The sequence below is a fragment of the Pristiophorus japonicus genome, chromosome 4, assembly GCF_044704955.1.
Source record: "Pristiophorus japonicus isolate sPriJap1 chromosome 4, sPriJap1.hap1, whole genome shotgun sequence".
Taxonomy (NCBI): domain Eukaryota; kingdom Metazoa; phylum Chordata; class Chondrichthyes; family Pristiophoridae; genus Pristiophorus; species Pristiophorus japonicus.
This window is the reverse complement of record NC_091980.1, coordinates 280,652,806-280,676,260: the sequence shown is the minus strand read 5'-3', so window position 1 is coordinate 280,676,260 and position 23,455 is coordinate 280,652,806. Positions and strand designations below refer to the sequence as shown.

Genomic DNA, 23,455 nt, shown 5'->3' with positions numbered 1-23,455 from the left:
TTACTCCATCTGCCAAATATTTGATAACTCACTTAGCCTGTCTATATTGCTTTGCAGATTTCTTGTGTCCCCCTCACAATTTGCTTTCCCACCCATCTTTGTAGCATGAGCAAACTTGGCTGCATTACATCGGTCCCTTCATCCAAGTCATTAATATAGATTGTAAATAGTTGAGGCCCCAGCACCAATCCCTGTGGCACCCCACTAGTTACTGTTTACCAACCAGAAAATGACCCATTTATCCCGACTGTCTGTTTTCTGTTAGTTAGCCAATCCTCTATCAATGCTAATATATTATCCCCAACACCGTAAAATTTGATCTTGTGCAGTAACTTTTATGTGGTACCTTATCGAATGCCTTCTTGAAATCCAAATACACCACATCCACTGGTCCCCCCTTATCCACCCCGCTCATTACATCCTCAAAGAACACCAGCAAATTTGTCAAACATGATTTCCCTTTCATAAAACCATGCTGATTCTGCTTGATTGAATTTTGCTTTCCCAAATGTCCTGCTACTGCTTCCTTAATAATGGACTCCAGCATTTTCCCAATGACAGATGTTAGGCTAACAGGTCGATAGTTTCCTGCTTTCTGTCTACCTCCTTTTTAAAATAGGGGTGTTATATTTGCGGCTTTCCAATCCGGTAGGACCACCCCAGAATCCATGGAAATTTGGTAGATTGCAACCAATGCATCCACTATCTCTGCAGCCACATCTTTTAGGACCCTTGGATGCAAGCCATCAATCCAGGGGACTTGTCTGCCTTTAGTCCCATTATTTTACCGAGTACTACTTCTTTAGTGATAGTGATTGTACTAAGTTCCTCCCTCCCTATAGCCCCTTGATTATCCACTATTATGATGTTTTTAGTGTCTTCTACCGTGAAGACTGACACAAAATATTTGTTCAGCATTTCTGCCATTTCCCTGTTCCCCATTATTAATTCCCCAGTCTCATCCTCTCGGGGACCAACATTTACTCAACCCACTCTTTTCCTTTTTGTGTACCTGTAGAAATTCTTACTATCTGTTTTTATATTTCGTGCTAGTTTACTTTCATAATCTATCTTCCCTTTCTTTATCATTTTTTTAGTCATTCATTGCTGGCTTTTAAAAGTTTCCCAATCATCTGGCCTCACACTAGTCTTGGCCACTTTGTATGCCCTTGTTTGCAATTTGATACTAACCCTTATTTCCCTAGTTAGCCACAGATGGTTATCCCTTCTCTTACAGTCTTTCCTTCTCATTGGAATATATTCTTGTTCCGAGTTATGAAATATCTCCTTAAATGTCTGCCACTGCTCATCAACCATCCCACACTGTAATCTATTTTCTCAGTCCACTTTAGCCAACTCTGCCTTCATACCTTTGTAGTCTCTTTATTTAAGCATCGGACACTGGGTTGAAATCCAACTTTCTCACCCTCCGACTGAATTTGAAATTTAACCATGTTATGGTCACTCATTCCTGGAGGATCTTTTACTAGGAGATTCTTTATTAATTCCGTCTCATTCCACAGTACCAGATCTAAGATAGCCTACTCCCTGGTTGGTTCTGCAATGTACTGTTTAAGGAAACTATCCCGGATACGCTCTATGAATTTCTAAAGGCTACCCTGGCCAATTTGCTTTGTCCAATCAATATGAAGGTTAAAATTGGCCAGGATTATTGCCGCTCCTTTATTGCAAACCTCCATTATTTCTTGATTTATACTCCATTCAACAGTGTAGCTACTGTTAGGGGGCCTATAGACTACGCCCACCAGCAACTTTTTCCCATTATTCCTTATCACCACCCAACTGATTCAACATCTTGATCTTCTGAGCCAATATCATTTATCACTAACGCACTGATCTCATCCTTTATTAACAGAGCTACCTCACCTCCTTTTCCTCTTTGTCTGTCATTCCGAGTTGTCAAAGACTTGCATTTATATAGCGCCTTTCATGACCCCCAGACATCTCAAAGTGCTTAACAGCCAATTAAGTATTTTTGGAGTGTAATAATGTGGGAAATATGGTAGCCAACTTGGGCAGAGCAAACTCCCACAAACAGCAATGTGATAATGACCAGATAATCTGTTTTTGTTATGTTGATTGAGGTGAGGTATACTTATTGACCAGGACACCAGGGATAACTCCCCTGCTCTTCTTCAAAATAGTGCCATGGGATCTTTTACGTCCACCTGAGAGGTCTCAGTTTAACATTTCATCCAAAAGACGGATTCTGAGCTAATGGGATTCTGGGCTTCATTGCAAGAGATATAGAATATAAAAGCAAGGAAGTGCTATGATATTTATATTGATGTGGAATGCTGTGTTCGGTTTTGAGAAACCCACCTTAGGAAGGTTATACTGATCTTGCAAGAAGTCCAGTAACAATTCACCGGGATGATATCTGGGATGAAGAGCCGAGTGATGCGAGTTTGGCTGAACTTGAGTTATATTCCCTGGAGCTGAGGAGGCTGAGGGGTGCTCTGACTGAGGTGTAACAAATGGAATGTAAGGCTAAATATGAAAAATGTGGAAACATTCTTCGTAGGAGAATCCAGAACAAGGCGATATAATTTGAGCTAAACTGGTTGAAAGCCAATGCAGAAAATATTCCTTCACTCAAAGGTTTTTGAGAATGTGGATCAATTTGCTCTTGAAAGCCACAGATATCAAGTCCATGGAGGTGTTTAAAGGGAGATAGATTATTATTTGGGAAATGACAGTATTAATGGAGGTGGCAAAATTAGGAAAATTGGAATAAAGCCGATAGAAGATGGAGTTGCCATGATTAAGAAAATGGCAGAGCAGGTTCAATGAGGCCAAATGGCCTACTCTGGGTTCTATATAGAAACCAGTCAACTTAGAGTGCTCATTTCTGCAAAGTTAATACTGAGTATTAATTCAAAAAATACATTTAACTCCAGAAATTTTACACTACACATGGAGCATGGAAGTTACTGTTTCTTGATGAGCTCTGTAACTAAAATATCCTTTTCAGAAGATCATAAGAACACATGCAATTGAGGAACAAAAAGCCAATCAGCCCATCCTCCCACAATCTGTCCTATCATGGTCTCCATCTAACACATTTAATTTCCCAAAGAAAGGTTCTACAAACTCCCTTCTCTGCCCCAAAAGCATATCAGGCTAAACTCCAGAATATCTGTCTGACCTTCCCTGGCTTGTCTGTGTATTGTCATGTTGTCCGCAATTGATCAGACTCAAGACATAGTATGTGAAGGCAACAGAACAGAAAAAAACATAAAACAGAAGTCAGTTTAGAATACGGGTGGTTTCATGGTCAGGAAAGGGTTCAAAAGTTTAAATATTGATTCATGTGAAGCAGATAATTAGAGAAAGCAGGCATCATTGCAATGAAAGATTAGAATGAAGAGAAATTCAGATCAGCTTTCTGGGTAAAAAAGAGGGATGGTCTTCGACGTGCCCAAAATGGGCACGGAATCAGCTGAGTAGCTGCGTCACCCACTGAAGCTGGCATCAGGAGACTCAAACCATGGTGCGGGCATCAACAGATGCCACATTGAAGCTAGCTGGTTGTGGGAGGGCAGAAAATCACTCAGCTCCCATGCTGAGCCGGTCAACAGGTCGGGCCTGGGACAGGGGTGAGAGGCGATCCTGGAGGCGTGGGAGGTCTTGGCCAGGCCAGCAGTGGGACATAATGTTTTTGTTGTGAGCCCAGGAGAAGTATGACTGCTCTTCCTAGCCCCATAAAAATAAAAAATAAAAAATAAAAAATAAACATCTCTTTGACCAATTTGTGAGTGTCCTCCAGCGGTTCTGAATGGTTAGGTTGCTTGAGGCCTGGTGTAAATGGACCTAAGGTGAGCGGAGCACACTCTATCTATAGATTAACGGGTGGTTAAAATAGCACATAAAAGAATCGCGCTGACTAAGGGATTACCAGGAGGAAATTTAAAGATGTGATGAATATGTTGAAATAGATGAACATGAGATTAAGACAGGCAAGGTGGCATAATGGTAACGTTACTAGACTACTAATCTGCAGACAAGAGTTCAAGTCCCACCATAGCAACTGGGGAGTTTAAATATAGTTAAGTAATTTGGGAAATTTAAAAAAAAGCTAGTATCTGGGTTCTGATCAGATTGTCATAAAAAGCCATCTTTATTTAGTCTGGTCTATAGGTGACTCCTGACCCACAGACTCTTCAATAGCCGCTGGGCATTTAGGAATGGGCAATTAACGTAGGCTGCCCACATCGAATGAGTAAAAAAAAGACAAGAGAGAGAATGAGTGAGACCATGTTTGGCATTAGTCCAACTGAGCAGGCGTGTCAAATCTCATTCATGTCAGGTGAGAATTTTCCTCGTTGGTTACTGTTGCCTGACTCTGTGTTTCAAATCATCTGAATACAAGCAGTTACATTTGAACTTTGCTGAAGCGCGTTCCACTTCTAATTTCTCACAAAGCTAATTCTATCTACTGCCCTAACTTTATTAGATTAAGAAATAGTTCTCGAAGTTCCTTTCTGGTAATCTCTGCTCGCAAAACGGCAACACAAATATTCCCAGGAGGTTTCGAACTCCTGTGCAGGAAAGTACTAGATTTCTTGTTCTACTAAAAAGTGGCAAAGAAAGTAATATTGTTAATGACTTATTCTAAGTCAGCCAAGTTCTCGCTGCGCAAACTGTAACTTCCTCTGCCCCAGCATGGCACCGCGTAACTTGACTCCACCTGTGAGCTCATCGGAGACAGCAGTGGCGAAACCCAACATTCAGGGCCCGCTGAGTGGCCTGGAAGAGTTAAGTTACATCTGTGGGCTGGTGAGATCAGCAAAGGGGGCGTTTTCACATTTCAGACTTCTGAGTCCACGAGTGCTTGAACTTCATTCAGTTCCCAACAACTGCAACAGGTTTCCCCTTCAGACGAGTAAAGTGGATCTCTGTGCGACTGTGTGTGAGCAGAAACGGCCAGCTATCAGATATCTGAATTAGGTGCAATCATTAAGGTAAGTGTTTGACTTGTAATGGCTCGGAGTTGTAAATTGCCATAATGAGGCAGACGAGTGCTAAATTACCGACTATTCTGTGCACTGGATAAAGCTGCAGGCGCATTCTTCATTCATAAAGTATTAAGTCTCGTTGCTTAGAAATCAGGCCCGTGGCTGTTAAACAACGTGCTCAGTCTTCAAACACGGGAGCTTGCTGCTTGACGCGTAGTGGAGTCGAGATTTAGTCATGCATTCTGCACAATTTCTAAAAACTTTCGGTCAGTTTGCATTATATATGTGATCGCAGCAAGATCAGCGAAACCTAGTACCACTATCTGTGTGTAATTACCATGGGCATTTAGTGGGTATCCTCAATGTGACATTTCAGGAGCTTTTGCTAAAAATTGATTAATTAACTCCCTTTCAATTGCCCTCTCTGTTTCCTTTAAGTGCTCTATCTTTCTCGCTCGAGTTCCCTTCTCATACATGTGCTATCACGCCAGTTCATTCACACAGAGTGCCGCAATTGTCATTTATTTCAAGTTGATAATTCCTCTTCCACTATCCGCATAATTGCAAAATCACGAAATACGTTGCCTGTTGAATCGCTGAAACCATGACTCGTGTCCATTAGCATGCTGGAAAGAGAAAGGCGAACAATTCAGGTGCAGTCCAACTGGCCAAGGGTCTACACCCGAAACCTGAACCTGCTATTTCCCCATATCAGACGCTGGCCAACCTGCCGTGTTTTTCCAGCATTTTACCCGTTCTTAATCCAGATTTTAAAGCATTGCAGTTTCTTTCCTCTCTCTTTATCCTCGCCTGTTAAATGATCTGCATTGCGAAAGTTCTGACCACGCAACGCTCATTTTCCGTCGTGAAAATTAAACCATAAAAGTAGATGGGGAAAAAGAGAGATATTGGTTGTAATGACATGCAAAAAGTAGTATTACTTAAGCAAAAGGTAGTCATAACTGTCATCTGACTTCTATTGTGGGGGAAAAGGACCCAAAATCTTGCAGCCCAGGAGTTATGTCACTTCTTAACTAAAGTTATGCCTTGGTCTCCATTATCCATTGTGACAAACTGATCCGAATTGATTCAATATGCCAGGGGTACGGAAATAAATGTTTCAATTAAGAACACGTTAGATGTTTTTAAAATTATTTCACTGTAATATTTTTTTTTTTGCTAGTGGTTAAGCCCTTTAGACTCAGCGAACACACGCTGAAAGAAATGTCTTCATTACTGGTCTCAGATGTCCAGTTGAACAAGAGCACTTAATAGAAGCGGCAAGGCAGACACGATATGGGCTCCAAGTTAAGTCGGACAATTAGTTTTTTTAAAAATTCCCTTATTAACCTGACCTTTAATCCACTGAGTAAATTTCTAAGTTACTAAAAAGAATCATTGTCTGACAAAGCAAGAAAGCTGGTCATTCAGCGTGTACTCGTGCTAAACCAGATGTACACCAGCAGCGCTGGCAACTGAGGCTATAACTATTAGAAAAGACTGACGGGGCTGGGGCTCTCTTTTTCCAGAAAAGAGAAGGCTGAGGGTGTAACCTGAGGTCTTTAAATTTACGAAGGGGTTTGATAGGGTAGACGTTGAGATGTTTCCACTTGTGGGGGACAGTGAAAAGATGTTTCCAATTGTGGGGAGTCCAAAATTAGGGGTCATAAATATAAGACAGTCACTAATAAAGCCAATAAGGAATTCATGAGAAACTTCTTTACCCAGAAAGTGGTTAGAATTTGGAACTCGGTACTACACGGAGTAATTGAAGCGAATATTAAAGATGCCTTTAAGGCGAAGCTGGATAAATGCATGAGGGAGAAGGGAATATGTTGTTGGACGAGATGAAGAAGAGTGGATGAAGTATAAACACCAGCCGAGGCCAGTTGGACCGAATGGTCTGTTTCTGTGCTGTAAATTGTATGCAATTCGCTGTAACTAACATAATCCGACTTGGCCACCCGAACATGCGTTGAACTATTTTAAAATGATGCATGCGGACAGTGAAAGGAGCGGAAAAAAGACACAACTCCCTAGTGGCAGAAAACAAATAAACTGACTTACGGAAAAAACCCTAAAAGGAAACCACATTTACAAAATAAATCTAGTCTAATAAATATTAACGAGAGGCAGGAGAAAGTACTGAACTCAAAGGGACACCGAATGGCTCCTCAGATAATTTATTGCTCTTTACTCCATCACAAAATTTTAAAAAATCTTCAAATTTCAAATCCAAAAAGTTTCAAGACCTGACTAGATAATGCAACAAATAGTCTCCACATGTTTATGCTGTTAGTTGTGTGTCCAAGGGTTTTAAAATGGGCTTGAATCAATTAGTATTTTATAATCATTTAAGCTAAATATAGGAAGAGAATAGTTAATGTTACAATGTGACAATTATAGATTTGAAGATGCAAAGTACTTCAGTATGAGAGGGATTGGTGTCATTTTTTTAAAGTCGATCATATACTCGTGTTTAAAACCGTTGCGCGTTTAAAATTGTTTTATTACAACCATTATCAAAATTGTTTTAGTAAAACCAGCCATGATCTTATTGAATGGCAGAGCAGGCTCGAGGGGCTGAATGGCAGAGCAGGCTCGAGGGGTCAAATGACCTACTTCTGCTCCTATTTCTTATGTTCTTATGTAAAACGAACATTTTGGTTCTGCCCTTGGGCAAGATGTCATAATTGGTGAAAGGCAAAATTGATTGTTCCCTTGTACGCCCAGCTGCGCTTTAATAAGTGACTTAAATCATTTCGTCTTTTTACCTGCGAAACAGCCCGGATTATTCCAGCCCGTATGTAACATTTTATATATTATAATCAAGTCTCAATGGGAATGGCTGGATGGCACTGGGTTTTTAAGAGAAGCTGCTGGCGAGATATATCATCACCTGTCGTGTGCTGTGCTTTAGTTTTCTGGCTCATTATGTGTGAGGTCTCCGGGCATGTGGAGACTATTTAATGGCAACACAACCCCTAGTGTGCAGTGGCCTGATGATTTCTGTGTTGAAATGCTGCTGTTCGCCGACCCACCATTCACGGTTGTTGACTTGTTTGTCCATGTGTCCGACAGAAGCGACACATAACCAAAAGCACTGCTTTCTTTAAACTATTTTTGGAATCTCGCCAGATTTTGTTTTTCCATCTCTCGCGCCTTTTATTTGTATTTCTTTCAAAAGTTGGTGCGTTTTGAGACTTCCCTTTGGCACATTAAACCGCGCGCAACGGTCAACTGTTACACTTTCTATCGATCCCTAATTCTCAGCAATTCAGCCTGTCAGCGCGCTGATCTCAGATACTTGGCAGCGAGAGCCGATACAATTCAATCCATTTGTCTCGCAGCGAATCGGTGAGACAGGCTGTGAACTTCAGTCGGTGCTAAAGATAGCGGAACGTATTAGGAAGGGTCCTTTCGCATTTCTTCAGCAGGTGGTGGACAAGATTAGGAAATGTTCTTAGTCCCTGGCAATGGGTTCACGGAGAGAAATGTTTTGCATCCCGCCAAAGACTTGTATTTCATACCTTCAGCAGAAATTGCAGTGAATACTTCCTGCAGCTACATCACGAGATGATAGTCTGGGTGTCTTACAATAGTTAGATTGTTCAATGAATTTCACAATGTATAAGCCTTTTTGTTTTTGTTTTGCACTAATTGGACGATAAGGTCTCTGATATTGTACATTTTAAACTTTAAGATTTACAGGTACCATAACATTGAATACATTAATCCTATTCCATCGCCACAAACCTACATACTATGCACAAAAGCACATCAGAACCTTTATAGCAGTTGAATAGCCGGCAGACTGAGATATGTACAATTTGTATACGGCTCTATCTCAGATGTTAGACATTCCTCCATCGCCAACACAGCTTGCTCTGTTCTCCAATATCGGCACCTTTGTTGTTATGGGCATACAGCTTCCTGAGTTTATAGCATTACATGATTCAGAGTTGAATATGAGACATAAATGAATCATGTTATAACAGATGGAAATGAATTAATCAGCTTATACCTGGTGCTTAATAATAGGTTGAACCAAATGCATTATGAATGGGATTGGATCACACCTAGATTTAAATGGCATTCCTGTAACAATCCAAAGTAGCAGCCATATTAACTCATTAATGACCCAAATGGGTTAAATCTGATTAGCAAGAGGTCTTGTTCTTTTTAAAGCTTTAGCATGTGCAGTTTGAAAATGAGATTTATTCACTCCTGCCGTTAATGATTGTAGAATATTATTCATACAGTAGATGTATTGCTTCATATTTCTGTCAATTCAGATTCTTTGCTTCAACAAGATCCAGTGAGTTGGAATCCAAACAATATGGCCCTAAAATTCCATGGGGGCTTATACTGGAATCTTGCCCATAACTTAGTTGGGAGACCAGCAGGAGATTCAGTTACATCGGATCTATGCCCTAAGCCGAGAGTTCCCACCCGGGATGAAGACCCAGTATGTTGGTGGTACACTGAGTGAGATGAGGCTTACTGGCCTCATCAAGGGTGTATTTGGGCCACACCAACTGAATCTGGCCTGGCCATTGGTCTGAAACCCTTAAAGAAGAAAAAAACAACATTTTAATTGCCAGGATCTACCCCCTTGTGCAGGGGCAAATCTGAGCAGTGATGGGGTTGGGAGGGAGGCTTGATTAATCCCTCCCCACAGGTGGGTAGCCGGCAGAATTTCTGCTTTTATGTTTCAGGTGGGTGCCAAAGAAGCACCCCAAGAACCAGCCCCATGCAAGTGAGGTGCCCTCCCACTAGCTCTGTAATCTTGTGTGCAGTTGGTGCTGGAAGGCACTGATAGACATCATCTGTCTCAACCTTCTGAATTACTGTCTGTAAAACTTCAGAACTATGTCCACATGCACAGGAACATTAAGGGCTAGAGCAGCAGATGTTTTTGATTTCAATGGCAAGGAAAATCAGGCAGGGAGCATAACGAGTGATTGATCTGGTGCCCATTTTGTGCCCCTGCCAAAGTTGAATTTTCCATCCCTATGTCTGGGTTTTAGGACAGATTTTTCCTCTTCCTTAGTGTATTGGATTGTTTACATACAGCGACTAGATGGATTGCACACCTGGAAGGGACACCACCCAATTTTATTTAAATAGACAGGCTCCCTGATTAATGCACGTTTCTTCCTTCCTGATTTTCAACAACAACAATTTTATTTATATAGCGCCTTTAACCTACTAAAACTTCCCAAGATGCTTCACAGGAATATTATAAGACAAAACAATTGACACCGAACCATATAAAGAGAAAGTAGGGGCAGATGACCAAAAGCTTGGTCAATGAGGTAGGTTTTAAGAAGCATCTTAAAGGAGGAAAGAGAGGTAGAGAGGCTTAGGCAGGGACTTCCAGAGCTTAGGCCTTTGCCAACAGAAGGCACAGCCACCATTTTCCTGTATGCTGTGCCCATGCAGCCCATGACACCCAAACACAGGAGCAGGGAAAATCTGTCCTGAAATTCTGCTGATGTGTTAATGAAAATGCCACCAGAATATACAACTTCTATCTTTTTAAAATACTTTTTGTTTTATTTTCTGAATATTAGTCAGGACACCGAGGATAACTCCCCTGTTCTTCTTTGAAATAGTGCCATGGGATCTTTTACATCCACTTGAGAAAGTAGACGGGACCTCGGTTTAACATCTCATCTGAAAGACAGCACCACTGTACTGTGTAGCACTCCCTAGATTTTTGCGCTCAAGTCTCTGGAGTGAGACTTGAACCCACATCCTTTGAGCTCAGAGGCGATGTTGCTACCAATTGAGCCACCGTATGTATCACATGCAGAGCAAGGTTCCCTCTACATTGTGCACCAGCCTTAGTCTCAGAAAAGCACCCCATTGCTCAATCGGTGTGATTTTTCTGGTTCCCACCCACCAGCCAGCCTTTTGGCCTCTATTACTAAGAGTACCAATTTATACGGTTAGCAACCTTATAGTCAACACAGAAGGAGACGTTCATCAACCCAAGTTGGATTGAACACAGGTCCCAGAGACGAAAGGATTTTAGGATAGTATGTTATCACTGTACCACCCAATTTCTAGTACACACTACTTCCGAAATGTACGTGGTCGCATAATAGTCTTGCACTGTGTTTTAAACATGTCAAAGTATTTTAATAATAATTAGATGTGTGTTCAGTCATAAAATGGTTAACATTCTGTACTAGATTTTGCTCGCAGCCTTTTTCAGAGGCAACATTATAATGATGATGAATGTGCTCAAATTTAACAAGCATGTACATACCAATCATTTTATTTCATTAAGCTCTTGCATTGTATCTAATTGATCCTTATAAATGCTCCATGTAATTAAACAAAGAAAATAAAGTGTAAACGTTACACCAAATAAATGTTTTTTCAAGGGCTAAAGTAGTTCAAAATATTGGTCAACTAAAGCCCAGCAAGTCGCACTGAAAGCTTCCCACAGTCTTCAGTTAACTCAGCTGTAGTTATCCAACAGGAAGAAATGAGCTTCATTGTGTAATTACTTTGGGAGACTGAGTAGACAAGCAGTAGGGTGCTTCACGGGAAGCAAACAGAAACAGTGTTCTGAAACTGCTTCTGCTGGAACTCAACATTACTCATGACTTGAATGAACCTCATTGCTTTTTGACTTTTCCACATGACAGATAGAAAAAATATAGCCCCGATGATTAAACTAGCACCTCTTGGGCACTCCTGGGCTGTGTACAAGAGAAGCTTGTCGTTTGATAGCCATTTCTTCCTTCAGCACTAGCCTCCAATTGCTTTCTCTTCATCCCAGTCTTTAATGTCTGCACCTGTTTTATTGATACTTCAATAGTCATTGCTGCTCTGAACATTCTTCTTTCATTCCTCCCAAACTAATTGCTACCCGTCCTCCCTGTATCTTCACTGTTTTGAAATCAAGACTAATTTCATAGTTGTCTACACCTGTTCATTGTTTTCCAGGATCTTAACATAAGAACATAAGAAATAGGAGGAGTAGTAGGCCATACGGCCCCTCGAGCCTGCTCCGCCATTCAAAAGATCATGGCTGATCTTCGACCTCAACTCCACTTTCCTGCCCGATCTCAATATCCCTAAATTCAAAATACTTAATTAGCTGTAAAGCACTTTGAGATGTCCTGCGGTGTTGAAAGGTGCTATATAAATGCAAGTCTTTCTTCTTTAGATCTACATCATCGGTGTTATGGTTCCATCAGACTTATTTAACTGTTGTAACAGCAGCTTCCAAGTTCTCTCTTTTTCTGTGCACGCATTAGCCAAAAAGAGGCTTTAAGAATCAGCAGATCTAAAATGGCCTGTGAAATAGTTATGATTTTGGATTATTTTTGTGATCTGACAAAAGTTCGCTCCTTGCCCTCAGAGACATACTGGCATACCATTTACAGAATAGCAAATTCAGGTTTGATTGGATTGTACTCTCCCTTCGTGCATGGTGCTGGGAAACAGCTCAGATTAAGTTACAATTATAATTCTGGCACCGGCTGCTTGATGCTCTAACTCGTGTGTTATACATGCATAGAACTACATAACTTACAACACAGCACCAAGCCATTTGGTCCAACCAGTCCATGTCGGCATTTACCCTCCATGCGAGCACATGGTTCTAATTACATTGCCCTGCCCTATTCCCATATCACTATTTCCTTTTCCTTTATCCACCACAATCCAATGTAATCTTGAATTATGACATAGTTTCTGCCCCATCCCTACTTTTAGCTCGCGTCATCCTACTCTTACACACTCTTCCAGTGTTTGCACTACAGCTATGGCCGTTCACCTATGTTTCTCATTATTTGATCAGTTTATGTCAGCCTGAAACAGAACGGTTCTTAATTAAATAGAAAGATTCAAATTTCTGGCTCATATAAATTCTGGAAGATGGTCCACTTGATGGTGGTGGGATGAGGAATGTAAGTGGGGTTTTTTTGGGCGCAAGTTGGCTCCAGAATTACTCGCCTGGCAATGGGAGATTGGAACTGAGTTGATCCTTTGTGACAGATCAACAATCGATACCAGAGACATGTAGATTTGCAGTACTCCAGCATGTTGCTGATGATTGACCAGCCAAACTGAATCTTTGATGACGCATGAAATAACATAGGAACATAAGAAATAGGAGCAGGAGTAGGCCATTCACTCCTTCGAGCCTGCTCTGCCATCATGACTGATCTTCTACCTCAACTCCATCTTTCCACGCTATCCCCATATCCCTTGATTCCCTTAGTAACCAAAAATCTATCAATTTCTGTCTTAAATATACTCAATGACTGAGCATCCGCAGCTCTCTGGAATAGAGAATTCCAAAGATTCACAACCCTTTGAGTGAAGAAATGTCTCCTCATCTCAGTCCTAAATGATCAACTCCTTATTCTGTGACCCCTAGTTCTAGAATCCCCAGCCAGAGGATAATGTAGAAGGAATGTTAATTTGAACAGAGATACAATCAAGTTGGATGGAGGGAAACATGGTGGATCTTTTACGTTCACCTAAGAGGACCTCAGTTTATCATCTCATCCAAAAGATGGCACCTCTGACATTGCAGCACTCCCTTAGTACTGCACTGGAGAATCAGTATAGATTTTGTGCTCAAGTCTCTGGAGTGGTACTTGAACCCACAACCTTCTGACTCATAGACAAGAGTGCCACCATTGAACCATGGCTGACACAAGGTGGATTTGTCACTGGGGTTGGAATTCTTCCAGTTCAGATCAAGACAATCCTGCCAGCAAATGCCCTAACAGCCCTAGGTAGATAAGCAGCAGCAAGCTTACCAGTGTTCTGTGTTCTGGATATCTGTGTAGTTTTAGGCGATTATTTTCCAGCAGTACCCTTGGGCACACCTGACGGCGATGGGACTCCTTAACTATTGGCTTTTGCTAATGGAAGTCCAAATTCTCTAGACTTAGGAAGAGAGTCTGTGTTTTATATCGAGCAAACAGAAACTTTGCTTGAGCAGAGAAGCTCTTAGCACAGCAAAAGGATTCTTCTAAAATATGGAATTCTGCTACCCCTACTGAGCTAGCCATGCTTAAACAATCCCAAACCTACAGTTCAAATGCGTCATAATTTGAACTTAATTCTTTAAAGAGCAAAGGATTCAATCCTTCGCACTTCACCAACAATCCAGGACTCAGCTCACACTTTGAGTACATCAAGCTCTCAGACAAATGACAGTAATGGTACTTGTAAATTAAATTCTTCCTCCCTTCTGATTTATGCCAATAACCAGTTCAGTATAGTTGTGTCAAACCAAACGCATTCTTTCTCCGGTTTTGCTAATGGGTTTTCACATGTATCAGACACTAGGCTGACTAGAAAACAAATTCAAACAGTAAAATGCAATCTACTCAAACTAACAATGTGCAGCAATATAAGAAGTGTTATTGCTGACCGACATTAGCTTCCCGTCCCTTAATACCTCAAATTATTTTAGTCCCTTGATGGCCTCACCCCCTCCCTATCTCCGTATTCTTCTCCAGTCCTACAACCATCTAATAACTTTGCGTTCCTCCAACATTAGACTCATGTGCATCCTCCACTGATTTTGCCACACGATTGACAACAGTGCCTTTAGCCATTGAGTTCTCACACTCTGAAATTCCATGCCCTGATTGCTTCGCTTCTCAACCTTTCGCTCTTCATTTAAGGCCCTTGTTAAAACCACCCCTTTGATTAAGCTTTTAATCACACCTTTTCTGTGGCACGGCGTCCATTTTTTGTTTGATTACATTTATGTGAAGTGCCTTGGGATGTTTTTCTACATTAGGGCACTATATAAATGGAAGTTGTTATTGTTATTAATGTGATCAATTGGTTCAGATATTGATTTCCACATTATGTTCCCTCACAGACCTTGAACCTACTGTGAGAAAATTAGCTCACAAATGCTCAACGACAAATTGCATTTCCAAAGCAGCTTCACCACAGTAAAAACATCCTGAGGTGCTCCAGAGGGAGAACAGACATTGAGCTGTTGTAGATTTCGGGTAAGTGACTGAAACCATGGTTGACGAGATTAGTTTTGAGAATGTGTTTGAAAGGGGTAGCAAGGCAGAGAGATTTAGAGAGAGTGAGTTCCAAAGAGTAGGATCTAGATGTCTGAAGGTTCTGTCACTGAAGGTAGAATGGAGGGAACAGGGGATGCAAAGGAGCCAGAGTCGGTAGATTGGAGGGTACAGACTGTCATCTGGGTCTGGAGAAGATTGGGGACATAGGGTGGGGCAAGGTCAGGGAAGGATTGTAAATCCGGACAAGGATTTTGAATTCAGTTTGTTGGAGGACTAGGAGCCAATGAAGGTTGGTGAGGGCAGGGGTAATAGAGAAGCGGGACTTAGTACCTGATAGGTTGTGGGTGGAAGAGTTTTAGATGCAGTGAAGTCTATGCAGGTTGGAGCTTGCTCAGGTATGTCCTGTCTACAAAAAGCAGGAAAAGTCCAATCTGGGCAATTACCGTTCTCAATTATCAGAAAAGTAATGGAAGGTGTAAGCAGCCCTTACTGACCAATAACATGCTCACCAATTCTGCCTCAGTTCTGCCAGAACCACTCAGCTCCAGATCACATTACAGCCTTGGTCCGAATATGGACAAAAGAGCTGAATTCCAGAGGTAAGGTGAGTGACTTGGTGAGAGTGGCCTTGACATCAAGGCAGTATTTGACCGAATGCGGCAACAAGGAGCCCTAGTAAAATTGAAGTCAATGGGAATCAGGGGGCAATCTCTTCACTGGCTGTTATACCTAGTACAAAGAAAGATGGTTGTGTGTGTGGTTGTTGGAGGCTAATCATCTCAGCCCCAGGACATTGGTGCAGGAGTTCTTCAGGGCAGGGGTCTAGGCATAACCATCATCAGCTGCTTCATCAATGACCTTCCCTCCACCATAAGGTCAGAAGTGGGGATGTTCGCTGATGACTGCACCATCTTCAGTTCCTTTCACAACTCCTCAGATAATGAAGTAGCCTATGCCCGCATGACAATATTAAGGTTTGTGCTAATAACCGGGGCAATATTAAGGTTTGTGCCAATATGTGGCAAGTAACATTCACGCCACACAAGTGCTGGACAATGACCATCTCCCACAAGAGAAAGTCTAACCACCTCCTCCTTACATTTAATGGCATTATTATCATTGAATCCCCCACCATCAACATCTGGGTATCAGCATTGACCAGAAATATAACTGGACTAGCTACATAAATACTGTGGCTACAAGAGCAAGTCAGAGGCTGGGTATTCTGCAACGAGTGTCTCGCCTCCTGACCCCCCTAAGCCTTTCCACCATCTACAAGGCACAAGTCAGGCGTGTGATGGCAAACACTCCACTTGCCCTGATGTGTGCAGCTCCAACAACATTCAAGAAGCTCAACACCATTCAGGACAAAGCAACTTTGTTGATTGGCGACCCATCCACCATCTTAAACATTCACTCCCTCAACCACTGATGTACTGTGTGCACCACCTACAAGATGCACTACAGCAACTTGCCAAGGCTTCTTCGGCAGCACCTCCTAAAGCCGCAACCTTTACCACCTAGAAGGACAAGGGTAGCAGATGCATTGGAACACCATCACCTCTAAGTTCCCCTCCAAGTTACACACCATCCTGACTTGGAAGTAGATCACCGTTCCTTCATCATCGCTGCATCAAAATCCTGGAATTCCCTCCCTAATAGTACTGTGAGAGCAACTTCACAACACGGACTGCAGTGGTTCAAGAAGGCGGTTCACCTTCACCTTCTCAAGGGCAATTAGGGATGGGCAATAAATGCTGGCTTTGCTAGCGATGCCCACATCCCTTGAACAAATAAAAAAAAAAAGCTTGGGAAGCCGGTATGGAGAGACTTGAAGGAGTTGAGTCTAGAGGTGACTAAGGCCGGGCTGAGGGTTTCAGTGGTGGAAGAAGTGAGCTTATGTTAGGGCACAGGAAGGTGATGCAGACGTAGAAACAGGTATTCTTGGTGATAGATTAAGAAATGGGGCTTGAAGCTCAACTGAAAATAACACAAGAACACCAAGAAGTGTTGAGTGAGCAACCAGGGAGAGATTTTAGTAGGAGTTGCACATGGTGACGTTATTCTTGCTGATGCATTTGGATACAATCCTCTGCTATTAATTAAATGTTTCTAAATAACTGGGTTAATTCCTCCATAAAAATGGTGAGCAAAGGAATTGTGTGCTAATATTCATGGCATAATTTAAAAAATATTTTGCGAGAGAGTTCACCCCTGGCTGCAATCTACAAGAGATGATTAGCCTCCAACAACCACAAACACAACCATCTTTCTTTGTGCTAGGTAAGACAGCCAGTGAAAAGATTGCCCCCTGATTCCCATTGACTTCAATTTTACTAGGGCTCCTTGATGCCAATTCGGTCAAATACTGCCTTGATGTCAAGGCCACTCTCACCGAGTCACTCACCTTACTTCTGGAATTCAGCTCTTTCATCCATATTCGGACCAAGACTTGTAGTAACGCAATAGTAAGGAAGGACATTAGCTTGGATGTGGAATCTATATGGGTGGAGTTTCGGAATACCAAAGGGCAGAAAACGCTAGTGGGAGTTGTGCACAGACCACCAAACAGTAGTAGTGAGGTTGGGGACAGCATCAAACAAGAAATAAGGGATGCGTGCAATAAAGGTACAGCAGTTATCGTGGACGACTTTAATCTACATATAGATTGGGCTAATCATACTGGTAGCAATACGGTGGAGGAGGATTTCCTGGAGTAACATAGAAACATAGAAACATAGAAAATAGGTGCAGGAGTAGGCCATTTGGCCCTTCGAGCCTGCACCGCCATTCATTGAGTTCATGGCTGAACAAGCAACGAAAGGGATGGTTTATTAGGGATAGTTTTCTAGACCAATATGTCGAGGAACCAACTAGAGGGCTGGCCATCCTAGACTGGGTGGTGTGTAATGAAAAAGGATTAATTAGCAATCTTGTTGTGTGAGGCCCCTTGGGGAAGAGTGACCGTAATATGGTAGAATTCTTCATCAAGATGGAGAGTGACACAGTTAATTCAGAGACTAGGGTCCTGAACTTAAGGAAAGGGAACTTCGATGATTTGAGGCGTGAATTGGCTAGAATAGACTGGCAAATGATACTTAAAGGGTTGACTGTGGATAGGCAATGGCAAATATTTAAAGATCACATGGATGAGCTTCAACAATTGTACATCCCTGTCTGGAATAAAAATAAAACGTGGCTAACAAGGGAAATTAAGGATAGTGTTAAATCCAAGGAAGAGGCATATAAATTGGCCAGAAAAAGCAGCAAACCTGAGGACTGGGAGAAATATAGAATTCAGCAGAGGAGGACAAAGGGTTTAATTAGGAGGGGGAAAATAGAGTATGAGAGGAAGCTTGCCGGGAACATAAAAACTGACTGCAAAAGTTCCTATAGATAAGTGAAGAGAAAAAGATTAGTGAAGATAAACATAGGTCCATTGCAGTCAGATTCATGTGAATTTATAATGGGGAACAAAGAAATGGTAGACCAGTTGAACAAATACTTTGGTTCTGTCTTCACGAAGGAAGACACAAATATCCTTCCGGAAGTATTAGGGGACCGAGGATCTAGTGAGAAGGAGGAACTGAAGGATATCCTTATTAGGTGGGAAATTGTGTTAGGGAAATTGATGGAATTGAAGGTAGATAAATCCCTGGGGCCTGGTAATCTGCATCCCAAAGTACTTAAGGAATTGGCCCTAGAAAGAGTGGATGCATTGGTGATCATTTTCCAACAGTCTATCGACTCTGGATCAGTTCCTATGGACTGGAGGGTAACTAATGTAACAGCACTTTTTTAAAAAGGAGGGAGAGAAAACAGGTAATTATAGACCAGTTAGCCTGACAACAGTAGTGGGGAAAATGTTGGAATCAATTATTAAAGATGAAATAGTTGTGCATTTGGAAAACAGTGACCGGATTGGTCCAAGTCAGCATTGATTTATGAAAGGGAAATCATGCTTGACAAATCTTCTGGAATTTTTTGAGGATGTAACTAGTAACGTTGGCAAGGGAGAACCAGTGGATGTGATGAATTTGGACCTTCAAAAGGCTTTTGACAAGGTCCCACACGAGATTGGTGTGCAAAATTAAAGCACGTGGTATTGGGGGTAATGTACTGACGTGGATAGAGAACTGGTTGGCAGACAGGAAGCAGAGAGTTGGGATAAACTGATCCTTTTCAGAATGGCAGGCAGTGACTAGTGGGGTACCGCAGGGCTCAGTGCTGGGACCCCAGCTATTTACAATATATATTAATGATTTAGATGAAGGAATTGAGTGTAATATCTCCAAATTTGCAGATGACACTAAACTGGGTGGCGGTGTGAGCTGTGAGGAGGACGCTAAGAAGCTGCAGGTTGACTTGGACAGGTTAGGTGAGTGGGCAAATGCATGGCAGATGCAGTATAATGTGGATAAATGTAAGGTTATCCACTTTGGGGGCAAAAACACGAAGACAGAAGACAGAATATTATCTGAATGGGGCAGATTATGAAAAGGGGAGGTACAATGAGACCTGTGTGTCATGGTGCATCAATCATTGAAAGTTGGCATACAGGTACAGCAGGTGGTGAAGAAGGCAAATGGTGTGTTGGCCTTCATAGCTAGGGGATTTGAGTATAGGAGCAGGGAGGTCTTACTGCAGTTGTACAGGGCCTTGGTGAGGCCTCACCTGGAGTATTGTGTTCAGTTTTGGTCTCCAAATCTGAGGAAGGACGTTATTGCTAGGACTGGAGTGACTGGGCCTGTATTCACTGGAGTTTAGAAGGAGGGGATCTTATAGAAACCTATAAAATTCTGACGGGACTGGACAGGTTAGATGCAGGAAGAATGTTCCCAATGTTGGGGAAGTCCAGAACCAGGGGACACAGTCTAAGGATAAGGGGTAAGCCATTTAGGACTGAGATGAGGAGAAACATCTTCACTCATAGAGTTGTTAACCTGTGGAATCCCTACCGCAGAGAGTTGTTGATGCCAGTTCATTAGATATATTCAAGAGGGTGTTAGATATGGCCCTTACGACTAAAGGGATAAAGGGGTATGGGGAGAAAGCAGGAAAGGGGGTATTGGGGTGAATGATTAGCCATGATCTTACTGAATGGTGGTGCAGGCTCGAAGGGCCGAATGGCCTACTCCTGCACCTATTTTCTATGTTTCTATCTGTCATTTTTACAGTTTAGTAATCCAGCTCTTAAGTATTTGCAGCTCCAGACAATGGCATGGTCAAGTGATCAGTAGATATTAATATTCCAGAATTCAATGGAAATAAATAAAACCAATGCCATTATGTGTGAAAAGTTGGTGTGAGTCTGCAGCACAGGTATAAATGGTGTACAAGATGCTATTCTGAAAGAGTGGGAAAAGCTGTTCGCACTGCAAAGCAGATCTACTTGTGAAAAATATCCTGCATGTTAATTGATATGACAGTAATTTTGCTTTTATTTTTGGACAGGGAACCTGAATAATCAGTTTACAATTACTCTATCTAACATAGATGATCTATTGTAATGCAGCTCTCATAGAAACATAGAAACATAGAAAATAGGTGCAGGAGCAGGCCATTCAGCCCTTCTAGCCTGCACCGCCATTCAATGAGTTCATGGCTGAACATGAAACTTCAGTACCCCCTTCCTGCTTTCTCGCCATAACCCTTGATCCCCCGAGTAGTAAGGACTTCATCTCTCATTGTATTCATGAGAAAATGTCACGATAGCAGTTTCGCTGATGTGCAGTAGTGCACAAACATTGGTGTGTTAATTCAGGTGAAGTAGCTGTATCTTAAATAATGTCAAGAATTGTATTCCTTTATCTCGAGGCTTCTCTTTTTCCTACATTACAACAGTGACTACACTCCAAAATACTTCATTTGCTGTAAAGCGCTTTGAGACATCTGGTGGTCGTGAAAGGCACTGTATAAATCCAAGTCTTTCTTTATTATGCTGTTGAATATCAATTTTCCTTCATTTCTGATTGCTTGTTTTGATCAAGGCTTAGGAACGGCAGCTTTTCTTAAAATAGTCTATTGGTAGTAATTAAAAGCCAAATAAGTACTTTTGGAGTGTAGTCACTGTTGTAAGTAACGCGGCAGCCAATTTGCAAGCTCCCACAAACAGCAATGTGATAATGACCAGATAATCTTTTTTAGTGATGTTGATTTGAAGGATAAATATTAGCCAGGACACCGGGGATAACTCCCCTGCTCTTCTTCTAAATAATGCCATGGGATCTGTTATGTCCACCTGAGAGAGCAGATAGGACCTTGCTTTACCATCTCATCCGACGTTGCAGTACTTCCTCAGCACTGCACTTTAATCCTAGATTTTTGTGCTCAAGTCTCTGGAGTGGGACTTGAACCCATAACTTTCCGACTCCAAGGTGAGGTTGCTACCAACTGAGCCACTGGTTGACACCACCATCACCACCACCACCACCAGCACCACCTGCCGTGAGATGCTTTATAGAGGTGGAAGTAATTGGATCAAAGCCTAAAATGGGTTGGAACAGGTGACTTAAATCTTGGTCAAAGGAGTGGGCTTTAAGGAGCTTCTTAAAGGAAGGGACGCAGGTGGAGTGATTTCAGAGAGTAAGACCTAGGCAGCTGAAACCACCGCTGCAAATTATGTGTTAAAAGGAAGGGGATGCTCAAGAGGCCAGAGTGAGAGAAGTGGAGAGTATGGGAAGCAGGTAGGTTATATGTTCTAGGTGGTAACTGAGATAGAGTGGGGGGTGAGGCCATGGAAAGATTGAAACACATTTGTTTTAAATTTAAGGTGTTGGGAGATGTAGATCAGTTAATTCGGGGTTTGCAAACTGACATTTATGGAGAGTGGAGTATGAAAAGCCAGTTGACACTAAGTTGGGTGGCAGTGTGAGCTGCAAGGAGGATTCTATGAGGCTGCAGAGCGACTTGGATAGGTTAGGTGAGTGGGCAAATGCATGGCAGATGAAGTATAATGTGGATAAATGTGAGGTTATCCACTTTGGTGGTAAAAACAGAGAGACAGACTATTATCTGAATGGTGACAGATTAGGAAAAGGAGAGGTGCAACGAGACCTGGGTGTCATGGTACATCAGTCATTGAAGGTTGGCATGCAGGTACAGCAGGCGGTTAAGAAAGCAAATGGCATGTTGGCCTTCATAGCGAGGGGATTTGAGTACAAGGGCAGGGAGGTGTTGCTACAATTGTACAGGGCCTTGGTGAGGCCACACCTGGAGTATTGTGTACAGTTTTGGTCTCCTAACCTGAGGAAGGACATTCTTGCTATTGAGGGAGTGCAGCGAAGGTTCACCAGACTGATTCCCGGGATGGCGGGACTGACCTATCAAGAAAGACTGGATCAACTGGGCTTGTATTCACTGGAGTTCAGAAGAATGAGAGGGGACCTCATAGAAACGTTTAAAATTCTGATGGGGTTAGACAGGTTAGATGCAGGAAGAATGTTCCCAATGTTGGGGAAGTCCAGAACCAGGGGACACAGTCTAAGGATAAGGGGGAAGCCATTTAGGACTGAGATGAGGAGGAATTTCTTCACCCAGAGAGTGGTGAACCTGTGGAATTCTCTACCACAGAAAGTTGTTGAGGCCAATTCACTAAATATATTCAAAAAGGAGTTAGATGAAGTCCTTACTACTAGGGGAATCAAGGGGTATGGTGAGAAAGCAGGAATGGGGTACTGAAGTTGCATGTTCAGCCATGCACTCATTGAATGGCGGTGCAGGCTAGAAGGGCTGAATGGCCTACTCCTGCACCTATTTTCTATGTTTCTATGTTTCTATGTTTCAGCAAATGACTGGAGTAATCGAGTCTAGAGGTGACAAAGACAAGGGTGAAAGTTTCAGCTGGACAGAGGTAGGAGCAATGACTGAGTGAACAACCAGGGAGAGTAGAATTTAGCAGAAAGGTGGAAGTAGGCAGTCTTCATAATCATCCCCATCATAGGCAGTCCCTCAAAATCGAGGAAGACTTGCTTCCACTCCAAAAGCGAGTTCTCAGGTGGCTATATCGTCCAATGCAGGAATTACAGTCTCTGTCACAGGTGGGGCAGACAGTGTTTGAAGGAAAGGGTGTGTGGGGTGTCTGATTTGCTGCACGCTCCTTCCGCTGTTTGCGCTTGATTTCTGCATGCTCTTGGCGATGAGACTTGAGGTGCTCAGTGCCCTCCCGAATGCTCTTCCTCCACTTTGGGCGGTCTTGGGCCAGGGATTCCCAGGTGCCAGTGGGGATGTTGCACTTTGTAATGGAAAGGATTTGAGGACGGAAGCTCAACTCAGGTTTGAACATGTTGCTGAGGTTGCGAGCAGATTGGTTCAGTCTGAGACAATGGGCATGGAACCGGATGAAAGTGGTGACACAGGTATCGAGCTTGTGGTGGGGGCCAAAGACAATGGCTTTGACCTTCTCAGTGTTTAGCCAGGATGATCCTGGGAGTTTTGGCAGAGGAGACT

The 23,455-nt window shown here is 42.3% G+C and overlaps 1 protein-coding gene across 1 annotated transcript in view; it reads left to right on the top strand.

The window, feature by feature from the left end:
• Positions 1-4,880: 4,880 nt before the first annotated feature.
• The window catches only part of LOC139263449 (leucine-rich repeat transmembrane protein FLRT2), an 82,607-nt gene continuing 64,032 nt past the window's right edge, over positions 4,881-23,455 (top strand). Inside the window, exons 1-2 of the mRNA XM_070879548.1 lie at positions 4,881-4,985; positions 14,851-14,986. The gene's annotated coding sequence lies outside the window, so the exon portion shown is untranslated. The remainder of the gene's footprint in view (positions 4,986-14,850; positions 14,987-23,455) is intronic.